Source organism: Macrotis lagotis, chromosome 7, assembly GCF_037893015.1.
Source record: "Macrotis lagotis isolate mMagLag1 chromosome 7, bilby.v1.9.chrom.fasta, whole genome shotgun sequence".
Classification (NCBI taxonomy): Eukaryota; Metazoa; Chordata; class Mammalia; order Peramelemorphia; family Peramelidae; genus Macrotis; species Macrotis lagotis.
The window spans coordinates 99,329,713-99,342,072 of record NC_133664.1 but is presented as its reverse complement, the minus strand read 5'-3'; the positions used below and the strand labels follow the sequence as shown (position 1 = coordinate 99,342,072).

The 12,360-nt window shown below is 32.2% G+C and overlaps 1 protein-coding gene across 1 annotated transcript in view; it reads left to right on the top strand.

Annotated features, from left to right (window-relative positions):
* CNTNAP2 (contactin associated protein 2) overlaps positions 1-12,360 on the top strand; it is a 2,968,630-nt gene that overhangs the window by 1,170,206 nt on the left and 1,786,064 nt on the right. The window lies entirely within an intron of this gene.

The following is a 12,360-nucleotide window of genomic DNA, read 5'->3' as shown; positions in this document are numbered from 1 at the left end:
TATTGCCTCTCATTTATAAGTATAGAGAAGTAATCTTTTTTGGATTGTATCTAGGACTTCATCATTAAAAGGAAATCAAGTGGACATTTATTAAATGCTTAGTATGTGACCAGCATTGTGTCAGGCATGGAAATACAAGAGAAAAATTAAATTAAAAAAATAAAAATAAACATTCTACAAATTGGCAGTCTTGGAGTAACTTAAAAGGCACATCTAATGTGAATTTGGCATGACCAACAAATGATGGAGAACTTTTCAATCAATGAACAAAAATGTAGTGTTTACTGTCTGTTCACATTCAAAGATCTGCCATAACTGCCTAATATTTGTGTAAACATTTATCAGTTAATGAGTTATAGATGGTTTTGTAAATGAGATAAAGGTAGGTAGATTAAAGTATGTCAATCAATAAATGTTTATTGCCTACCAAGATCTGTGTGTTTTGTATGGATTCTCGTTAGCTGTGAGCAAATCACATGACTACTCAGAGACTCAATTTCCCCCTCTGAAAAATGGATATAAAGTAGCATATACCTCACTTGGTTTTTAATGAGGAACAAACGAAATGATACATGAAAAAGCATTTTGGAAACTTTATGATACTAAACAGGATCAGTTGTTATAAGTTATTTTTATTATTGATTTTTTCATATTTTCTCACTGGATATAACCTGAATTATGTTTTTGTTCTAGTTTACACTTTTTCCACATGACTACTAATGACTACCTTATAGACTTTGAGTCTGTCCTTTGTCCTTTTCCTTAATCAATATAACTTTTTTTTTGTAAAAGAGTAACTAGAATTTATTGCCTATTATGAATTTTATCAGTGTACTGGGTTGAATAAAATTCTTTCCTTTTATAGGTGGTTAAAAAAAATCCTTGAATACTATATTTTATTATTTATCCCATCCAATCAATTTCTCATCTTGAACAGACGTGTGAACAACAGATCTAGTTAGCATGTGATAAAATAATAACGTGAAAGGTATACCATAAGCCACATAGCAATCTTCTGACTATCTAACTCTTTTAAAGAGTGACCCTTTCATTTAAGAATAGGCAAATAGACTCAGGACACAGTGCCTTAGTGAGTGTACCAATCCCATTATTCAGAGATTGTGCATTGTAAGAGACAAGCATGGGGTTGTTCTAGCATAGAAGAAATGTAAGCCAGCACATGTCTAAAGATAATTAGATAACTGAGTTCCCAGGAAAGGTTAAGAGAATTTAGCAACAGAATAGTGTATTCAAGAACTATCTATTCTGTAATTTTTCTTCTTTTTTTCTGCATCTAAAATCTGATTTTTTGATTTCTGTATTTTCTTGAGAAGAAATTGCAGAAGAAAGAATGTTATGAATTAGAATGTGAAGAAACAGGGATAAGCAGGAGAAAATTATATAGTTGTGAATACATAACAAGAAACAATGGCAAAAGAGGAGAAAATAAAGACTTCCTTCACTTACCAACTAAAGTCCTACCTTCTATAAAAAAGGCTTCTTTAATCTTAGGGCCTTTCATTTGATATCGTCTTCAATTTACTCAGCCTGTATCATTATGGTACATGTGTGTGTGCATGCATGTGTGTGTATACAGACATACATATATGTGTATGTTTGTGTAGATACTATGGCAGATCTTTGAACTCAAGCTAGGCAGGCTAGAAAAACCACAAAAGCTCAAAAGACTTGGTGCCTCAATTTGAAATTTTAATGATCTTTAAAAATATTATTGGAGTTAGAAAGAAAATATATAGCCTAAGGATGAAGCTCTTTCAGTCATTTCTGAGAAGCAACACAGCAAGAGTTCTAGGATACTTCTGAGGTCTAAAATGTCACCTATAACAGAGTCCCTGAAAGGACACAACAATTTAAACTCAATGAGATTCCCTGGACAAGTGGTGATTCTCATTCTACACTAATATATCCAAGCTATCTGCCAGTTTGAGGTCTGAAACCCTCCAGCTGTACCATAAGAATTTAATTAATCAGTAATCAACAAATAGCTATTGAGTACTTGATAAGCAGAAGAGATGGAACATTCTGTAGCAGTTTATAAAATTCTGGGCATGAGTATTTTCAAAGAGCAGATGGGAATCTGCCCTTCTTGATCTAATGGTAAAGGGCCTGGATTAAGTCTCTCCAGTGTTGCTCAAAACCTTCTGTTTATTCACCTGTTGGGTCCATCTCTTAACTAAACCTCAGATTTAAACTCCTTTTATTCTAGGAAATGTCACATAGTACAATCTGTTTTTACAATTAGTCAGCACATTTAAATTATTAGAGTAGACAAAATGAATGTGATTGAGGTTTAAAGTACTCAAATGCTGAGATCTGGATGTAGTCCCAAATGTGACTTAAGTTGCATGAATTCCATTCATAGTTGGATAATGTTCTAGGAATTTGTTGCCCTAACAAAAATCAATAGAATCCCTTTTGACCCCCTAAAAACTGACATGAGGCCAGTCAAAAGAAAGTATGACCTCAGATTCAGAAATAATTGAAATTAAGTCTACCTTCTATATACATGGTTTTGTGACTTGGGGCAAGTCACTTAAACTCTAAGCACCCTAGAAAACTTTCCGAAGATTGTAAGCTGAAGAAAAATCACTGATCTTTACTGGTAAAGGGAGTTCACTATTTCAAAGAAATCTTAAATATATTCACTTCCTTCTTACTTCTTCTAGTAGCTTAAATTCAATTCTGTCCTCCTACTGAACTCAATCCTGAATAGAGGCAAGAAGATGGATTAGATTAATTCTCAATTCTGACATTTTCAAATTAACATTCCAAAATTCTCATTTGATTTTCAAATACCAATATAAATATAATTTTTAAACTTAAAATGTTGTTTGAGAAATTAAATTAATGCATATTAACAGGTGATTTGCATGCATTCTCCTTTTTTTTTAGTTTTTGCAAGGCAATGGGGTTAAGTGGCTTGCCCAAGGCCACACAGCTAAATGATTATTAAGTGTCTGAGGCTGGATTTGAACTCAGGTACTCCTGACTCCAGGGCTGGTGCTCTATCTACTACGCCACATAGCTGCCCCCAGCATTCTTTTTAAAAAGCATTGCAAATATCAGGCTACTTTGTATTTGAAACATAGATTCAAATTTGTTCAAAATCATTCCTCTGATGAAATAATGCATATTTTGTGGAAATTACTTGATATTATTTTCAGAGATAAATTGTATTAAAATTTACACAAATTTAATTTATAAAAGATCATATTATTATTAGCAACTATACCTAACCACCTTTATAAATAAGTAAATAACTGCATGATTTCAGTTTCTTGGAAGACTTCACTACTCAAGAAATAACTCCCTCATTATCTGGGAATATACTATGACATGTATTCCTTTAGCCAGGGGAGAAAGAATTCATTTCAACATTTATTGAGCACTTACTATGCCTTAAAAAAAGTGACTAGGCCATTGTAGAGTATGTCAAGATTATAAAGGAGTGGTTCATAACCTTTTAAATTGCTTTTATTAGTCATTTACTTTTCAGTTTGAAAGTATCAGAAGGAATGTGACTTTTCACAAAGGAATGGAGTAACAAGGGGAATGGGAAATAGTATCACCAAGAGAAGAACATTGCAAAGAGAAATGGAAAAGAAATTTATACCTCTTTTGACTTCATGTATTACTAAAACTTAAAAGAAAAAAAAAGTATAGTCTTTTATTTTTTTCTCTAAATGAAAGCTAGCTAATAGTAGTATTGACTGATATTAAACAAATGGTATTCTCATTCAGAAACTAAGGTTATATTCATTCTAACAACTCAATGGCTTCTTAAAATGATTGAAGTTAGGGGAAAATGATTAGAGTCCATTTCCATTTATTTATTTGCTTTGGATTAGAATCTTCACAGATGGCTAATGATCAGTGACCTTCTCAGCTCTCCAGAATTGTCAAGTGCCTCCCTTTCATCTTTGAAGTGAAAAGAGCAATTTACAGTTTCTATCTTAGTTCTTTTTCACCCTGCAGAGAGTATAAGATCTATTCCATTCTTCTTCAATAATGCATCCTCTGAATTTAAGACCATGCTAAATATTAATTAACTAATATCCAAAATTCTCCCTACATGATAGCAATTGTATACGCCCAACATCAGACTAAAAACTTGTACATTTTGCCTTGGGCCAAATCATATGCTGCCTGATTCCATTAAAAGTATCTGAGCTATATCAAATGCTAAGCACCGAGGGACACAGGTCCAATACAGCATTTATGTGCACTTTTGGAATATTTATCTAGGATTGTTTAAAAAAATAGCAACAAATTTAAAACTTCAAAGACACCACTGAGTCTGTTTTGCACTGATAATCAGGTATTTTGGTTCTAGTTAGGAATTCTTTACCTGGGATCTGTGAATTTGTTTTGTTAAAAAAAAATTGGCAAATGAATGGATAACTATATTTCAATATAATTAACTACTTTTATAATTTTGTCTTACTTTATGCATTTAAAATTATTATTCTGAAAGGGGTCCATGAGTTTCATCAAAATACTAAAGAGTATTAGTTGCTGCATCAAAGTGATCAAGATCTGTTGTTCTATAATGATGCAGTATGATTATATTGACCTAATATAAAGTTAGAAAGATTTTTAAAATTTATTTTATTCTATTTTCCAATTACATGCAAAGATTGTTTTTAGCATTCATTCTTTTGCAAGCTTTTGAGTTCCACATTTTTCTACCTGTATCCCTTCCCTCCTCCCTCTTCATAATGGAGAACAATCTGGTATAGGTTGTTCATGAACAACTATATATAACATTTCCACATTAATTATTATGTGAAAGAAGAATTAAAACTAAGGAGGGGAACCATTAGAAAGAAAGAAAAGGCATAAAAAAATTTTACAAAGTGAAAATAATGTGCTTTGCTCTGCATTCAGATAACATAGTTTTTTTTTTCCTCTAGATGTTTATTGGCATTTTCCTTAAGAGGAAGTGACAATGATTTAACCACAAGAATGCATCCCCATATTTTTTAAGAAAAATTATAATAAGTTATTATTTTCTACAGAATATTTAAAAAAACATCATGGATAAAAATACTAAGTGTTGGCCAAAGGTATGAAAATTAATGGTAAACTTTAATAGTTCCTACCTTATCTTCTACTTCCATATCTTTGGACTATGTCCTTTTCTTTCTGCCCACAAAACCACCACCACTTCAGTTCAAGCACTCATTCCCTTTTGCCTTTACCTTCGTAGTAGTTTTCTAATTGATCTGCTTCCCTAAAACCTTTCAGCACTCCATATCACCCTCCTCTCAACTTCTAAAGTGATTTTTTAGATGAATGTGAGTGGGATAAAGTCTGAGATTTCTTCAGTAAATTATTATAGATTGAATTTGGTTAACTATGTGCCCCTCCTCCCTTGACAAAGCAAACTTCTGGGATATTGGTGAAGAGTCAACTGACCTCAATTTATCTGTTGATGTCTGGAGAATCATTCAATTCCAGGGGTTTAAGAGATAGTCTGGTTTTGGTTTGAATTTTATTCTCTTTTCCCTAGATTAGCTTCCTCATTAAGGAGTGTGGGTCAGTGGGGGGGGGGGGGTCCAGTTAGGATAAATGTGATTCTTAGGCCTTTTGTTTTTGCCTCAATCTCTCTAATTGATTGTGGCCTAGTCCTCACGGAATAAAACTCTCCTCTTCATACCTTGAGAGATCTCTGAAATTGATTTAAGTTGCATTTGTCCCACACAAATGAGTCCCGCCATTTCATTTACTTGACCAGCAAACTTGCATGACTTTTTGTTATTTCTAACATATTAAATTAACTTTCCTCTTTTTTCCTATCTATTTATATTTTACTCTCTTCCATTTACTCTATAATCCAGCAACTGTCTCTTCTTTCAGTGACTTAAATACAAGAAACCATCTCTGATTTCTGTGCTTTTGTATCTGCTATCCCTGAATACCCTGAAATGCCCTGCCATTTACTTCTGCCTTAATGTTTCAGTGATTTCCTTCAAAATACATCTGCCTCACTTTCTGCAATAGGTCTTTCTCATTCTCTTTTTGTTGCTAATACCTCCCCTTCTAAGATTACTTTTGATTTACTCCATGTAGAGATTGTTTGCATCTGGTGTTTTTTAACATCTTTCAAGAATGTAAGTTCCTCAAGGAGAGTGATTTTTGTTTTGTTTTATTTTGTTATTCACTTTTCTTTTATACCCAGTGGTTTTCATAGAATTGACACTATTTATTAAATAAATGCTTGCTGACTGAAACATTTCTCTTTCAGGTAAAGAAGTGAGGATACACTATTGGTATCTAGTGTAATTAAATCAATATATTTGTTGATTAATTTTGCTTAAAGATTTTTCTTTATTGTAAGAGAGAGTGGATGTGGAGTATCAAATTAGGGGAAAAACTATAGGATAAAAATTGTATCAGTATTTTAAAAATTATGATTACATATCGACTGTTCAATTCTACATCTCTCAGGGTGAGAGAAATCAGAAAACAAAAGAAAAACTAGAGAATCTAAGAACTATCTAATAATGGAAATATAAAAATCTTTGTCTCTTCTTCTAGATGATTTAATGACTTACTTGGGCACACTACCAAAGCTCAAAGATATATTTAGAAATAAATATAGTGGGAACACTGTGATTTTTCACATTCATTTTTCAACTAGTCATTATTGTTATTCAGATTACTTAAACAATGTATCCATACATATTTAACCACTGCATAGAAATCTTAATTCTAGGGAGTGATAAGCAATAAGAATAAAAAAATAAAAGATAAAGGTGTTGATTTTTCCCCCAAATAAGCACTACTTATTATTAGATAGCAATTGATATATTTTCTTTTTAGTAACAAGAAAACTAAAATTGAAGACTGTGATTTGTATCATTTTAGACTATTTTAGAATCTTAGAAATACTTCCCCCCAGTCTTGTTTCTAGGACTTTCTCTACAAAAAGCAAATAGTTGAGGAAGTGATTAATAATTTTGCAAAGCTAGACCTAAAAATTGCAAAAAGACAAGAGGAATTTTGCCCCAGAATGCTATTAAGGTTGACCTCAATGGATGTTCAAATGGAAGTATGTACCCTTATGTCTCATCATGACATCATGCTGTCTTTATCTCCTGTACTTGAATCCAGACTGCAATTCTTAGGGTCAAGTTATAAACTACCCATTCCCCTCCAACCATCATAGAAGCCAAGAAATTGAATACCCCATTGTTTAAACACAATTGCATTTGCTAGTCAAACAGTTCACTACATTTTTCTTTCATTCTAACTTATAATTGAATTTACTTCCAACTTATAGCTTTGATGTATTTGATTAGACCTGATTATCCTCTTCCCCACAACAGAATTAAATCAGACTCACACAGAATTTTCCTAATCAAACTTTTTGGTTTGCACAAAGCCATGAACACTATTCGGTATTTTTTCATACAGTGGAAATGAGTTTTACAGGTTTTCTTAGCATTTTTTTACAATTGGTGATTTGTGGATTCTTTCAATTTGTACTTGACTTTCTTGTTCTAGAACTTCAAGGCAATTTCCCTTAGTAATTTTTTGTAATATTGTATTTAAATTCTTTTATGATCATAACTTCATGTAGTTGGATGATTCTTATATTGTTTCTCCTCAATTTGTTCTCCAGATCACTTCATTCTCTAGTGAGATACTTCAGATTTTCTTTTTTTTCTAATTTTATTATATCTTGGTATTTTATAATGTCGATCCATTGCACTTGTCCAATTTTAGTTTTCAAGGAGTTACTTTCATCTTCTAATTAGTTTTTTGTTTCCTTTTTCTAATTGACTAATTTAATTTTCATTATTTTCTTGGATTCTTTTATTTTTTAAATTTTCCTTATTCTTTCCTTTTTGATTTCTGAATTCCATTTTATTGTCTCCCTTAAGATTTCATCTCCTTTTCCAATTGGTTAACTATTTTTTTATAATTTTCTTAAACTGCTTATTTTTCTAATTTTTCCTTTTTCTGTCTTTTTAAAATTTTAAAATCCTTTTTTTAAAGTTCTTTCTAGATTTATTTTTGTGCTTGTAATCATTTGTGATGACTCTAGGATAGGAATGACTTTTTTTTTACTTTGCCTCACTATCTTCCTTTGAATATGAACCCAAATCTTCTTTTATATCACAGTAGTTTTCAATGCTTGAGTTCTTTTTTCTTTGCTTTACTCATTTTTATTTTGTCTTATTTTGTTTTTAAGCAACTTAATGTTATTATTATTATTATCAAGTTTTAGTCCCAAATTTTGAGTAATATTTTTGTAGACCTCAAATACTTCTTATCAATGTTTTATGAAATCTATCCAAGATCTCGACTTCAGGGACTTCTCTCTTCCTCTCCTAAGCCCTAGCTACTGTATACAGAAAATGTTTTTGCTTTTTCTGATACTTGACTCACCAGGCCTGTGCTTGCTCCTCATTGCCCATGGCCACGGCCTGGGATCAGGTCTAGTCAGCCCTGAAACAGCAAGGGCTCTATCACTCTTTTTTCTCATTCAGCATCTGATGCTCTTTAGATGAAAATTTGTGAGGTAAAAGTGCCTGAGGTGAAATTTCTCCTGACCAAGTCTATTTCCCTTTGGGGTCACTGTCGATTCAATCTGCCTAGTGGGGTTCATACCTCAAAGTGAGACTAAACCTTCACCCCTGGAGTCTTCTTTGAGGTTCTCTCAAGTTGTCCTATAATGAGAACTGGTTTACTTTTGCTGCTCTAAGTTCATTTCATGGTTATTCTCTATTGAGGAAATGTGGACAGCACTGGAAATTTCTGAACTACTCTGCCATCTTCCCAGAATGTATCCTCCAATCTCTAAACAGTAGCTATATGATGCATGCCCATCATCTCTTCTGCTTTGGAGGTTGAGATTAGCAGTATTTGGATTTAAGAATTCTGGGTTACCAGTAGGACCAGAGTAACTGAGGTATGTCCATACTAAGTCATACTTTGACACAAGGATGCTAAACCTGAAGGAGCTGTGATCTGGTCCAGTGAAGAAAGAAAACATTGGCAGAATGCCCACTACTAGTACTTTTAGGTCTTTGGGTAACCCTTACACACCCACCTAGTCTCAAACAAACACTACCTCTAAATTTGAGCAAATAAGCTGAGTTTTGACCACATAAAGATTGTCCCATTCTACTCCCTTTAGTCAATTTTAAATTTGTATTAAAGGGAAAATATGGAAGAGCTTCTTTGGTAAGGTTCTGAAAAGTGTTGTGATTTTTGCGCTCATTAATTTATAAGAAAAATATGTTATATAATAATACTATTCAGTCTTCAATTGTGTATCAGTGATCATAGACCTTACCCTCAATTCCCAATCTTTTTGCCCTTTCCTTGACCCTATGTTAAGTTCTTTCATCTAGATTATAAATTCTTACTAAAATTTGAAAATCACTTTTCACTTATTCTGTCCTTTTTTTTTTTTCTTTTTCTCTCAAGCAGTAAAGAGGTTGCAATTAGAATTTCATTGTTCGGGATTTTTGATGAAGTACATTGCATTGACATTGCAATCTTTGCAAAAGGCAAAATTTAGTGGCTGATTTTCCCCCTTAGAGATCTGAAGATTCAGGAATCTCTTCATAGGGAAGTAAAAAAATTATGATAAACAGAAATGAAATGGAAAGCATAAAGTAATCTTTTGATTGCTGTTTTAGATTTTATGGTTCTCATTTGCTTGTGCTGATGGAATGTTGCATGTCCAATAGCCTCATATAAGAAGGGAAACAAACAAAAACACTGCAAACATTTGTCTGTTTGCAATACTGTTAATGATAAAAGGTGCAGAGGTCAAAGAATTTCCTGAATGAGTAGAGAAAACACTAATCTCAAGTAAAGCTTTGGGAAGTAGGAAGAAGATATATTTGAAATCCTTTTTTGCATATATATAGTACAAGATAGTGAAAGAATGAAAACTTTCATCAACAATCTCTTTTTTAGATGATAAGCAAAAATGATAATGAGTCATAAAGCATAAGGCAGGGCATTGCTCATGATGCAATCACCAAATAGAGCTGAAAGAGATGGTGAGTAGCATGACTAACAATTTAACTTAAATGTCTTGTCATTCAGTTTTCAGAATCAGAGGCCTAAAAAGAAAATGCTGCTATATGATAGGATAATTCTCAAATGAGGGAAATCCTTTATTTTATTGGTATTCAAAATGTGAATTAAAAGTCAAATAGAATCCTTTATAAAAAGAATATATGATCTCTAAATAGTTTTTAAAAATTAATATTATCTTATTATAGTAAGTAAATGGCTAGATCATAGGTCTGAAGGAATTTTCCTCTAGCTGAATGTAAGTTTCTTTTAAAAAAAAAAGAATGTAAGTTTCTTGAAGGCAAGAACTTTTATATTTTTATTTTTTTTATTTATTTTTGTCTCTCTATATATCCAGGGCTTAGGAGACTACATTGTTATAAGTAGGTATTTCATAAATACTTATTAAATAGTATCATAAGATTTCAGCTGGGTAGAATTTCAGATATCATCTTGTTTAGTTAACTACACATACATAAACTGAGGCTCAGAGACCAGGAAGGTAAATAAGCAACAAAACTGTGATTCAAAACCATACCTCCTCACTCCATATTCATCCAAATAAATGTCAAGGAAATTGGTTTTTGTTGTTCTTTGCTTTGCTTTGGTCTTGATTCAATGTAACAGTTCAATTTAAATCAATTCAACAAACACTTTTCAAACTCTCTCATCACATTAGGGAAAAATAAAACAATTCCTGATCTCAGACAATTTGAATTCTACAATTGGAAAGCAAAATACACATAAATAATTTAATAAAAGTGCAAAGTAATTTGTAGATAGTGGGAGAAAGCTAAAATCTAAGGTAAGGGATTTTTCAGGAAAATCCTCTGAGAGTAAAAGGGCTTAAGAAGACTCAAAAGTCTGAGAGTTCTAAGAGATGGCAGTGAGGAAGAAGAAGACAGTTCCAGGCTATTGATGTTTGTCCTTCATTCTCAAAGAAGGCCTGACATCAGGGAAGGTGATGCCATGACATACACATGAACTGGATTTGAGTGAGGGGCTGCTGTGCTAAGTCACCAGTCTCACTTTCTCCTCCAGAGGCACCTGGATCCAGGGGCCAAATATGAATCAGGACAACTAGACATGATCTAGATGCAAGGCAATTAGGGTTAAGTGCCCAAGGTCACAGAGCTAGTGTCAAGTGTCTGAGAATGGATTTGAACTCCTATCCTTCTGACTCTAACACCAGTATTCTATTCACTGGGACACCTAGCTGGCCTTAGTTCCAGGCTAGGCTCACAAGTATTAGCATTTTAAGACTTTGCCCATTTTTTGTTTTGTTTTGTTTTTTTAATGGACCCGAAGTAACAGCAGGAATTTTCTGATGAAATGTTTTAATTGAATATTTGTGAAGTTGGCAGTATACCTTTTAAAATATTTAGAAATTATCTAGTGTTTCCCTTTCCCTCTATTTTAGAAAAGGTTATAGAATAATGCTCTTCATTTTCAAATCCTTTAATAACAACTACAACAATTGTGTGCACATACACAGCATAAAATACAAAATAGTTATACTATTTAATAACAAAGAATTTAAGCTATAAATTAGCCATTTCCATCCTCACATAAATACATGCACATATGCTTCTTAGTTTTGTAAGTGAAAATTTCTTTGTTTTATGTAGGGGAAGAGATTGCAGCCATATTCTTCATTCAGAACGCAGAGATCTAACAATGATTTGGGGACAGATATAATGCCCAGGGGCAAACATTAAGATAGTTTCAAAGTTTTATTAGTCATTAAACTCATATGATAATAGAAGATATTTGAAAGATGAATAGAGGAGAATACCCATCAAGAAAAAATGCTATATCATTAAATAATATTTACTAAGTACTCTTAGTTATCTGTTGGTCTGGAAAAGTCAGTTGGAAGAAACAAATTTGTTATGAAAATGATTAAGAATTATCCTTATCAAAAAGAAAAAACATTAAAAGTAATTCCCTATAGGTGTAAGCTATTTTACTTTTTTCTTCAATAAGCTACAGCCAAAGAAAAGATGTTGAAAGGTATATCTTAAGAATCAAATATGTGATTAATATTAACATTCATATAACATTTTTTATTTGTAGAATTTTTTATGATCATGTTTTATTAACTACTCATAGATAATGTTGTCTAGTGTCTATATTAGAAAGAACCAAAACTCAAATTAACAAATTTACTGATGATCTTAATAGCATATATTAAGAAGAAACAGAATTAGAACTTGTATAGACATAACTTATTGGGTGTGTATTTGCTGGAAATTGAATGACAATAATACAATGACTCAGCAATAATGTTATTTACTT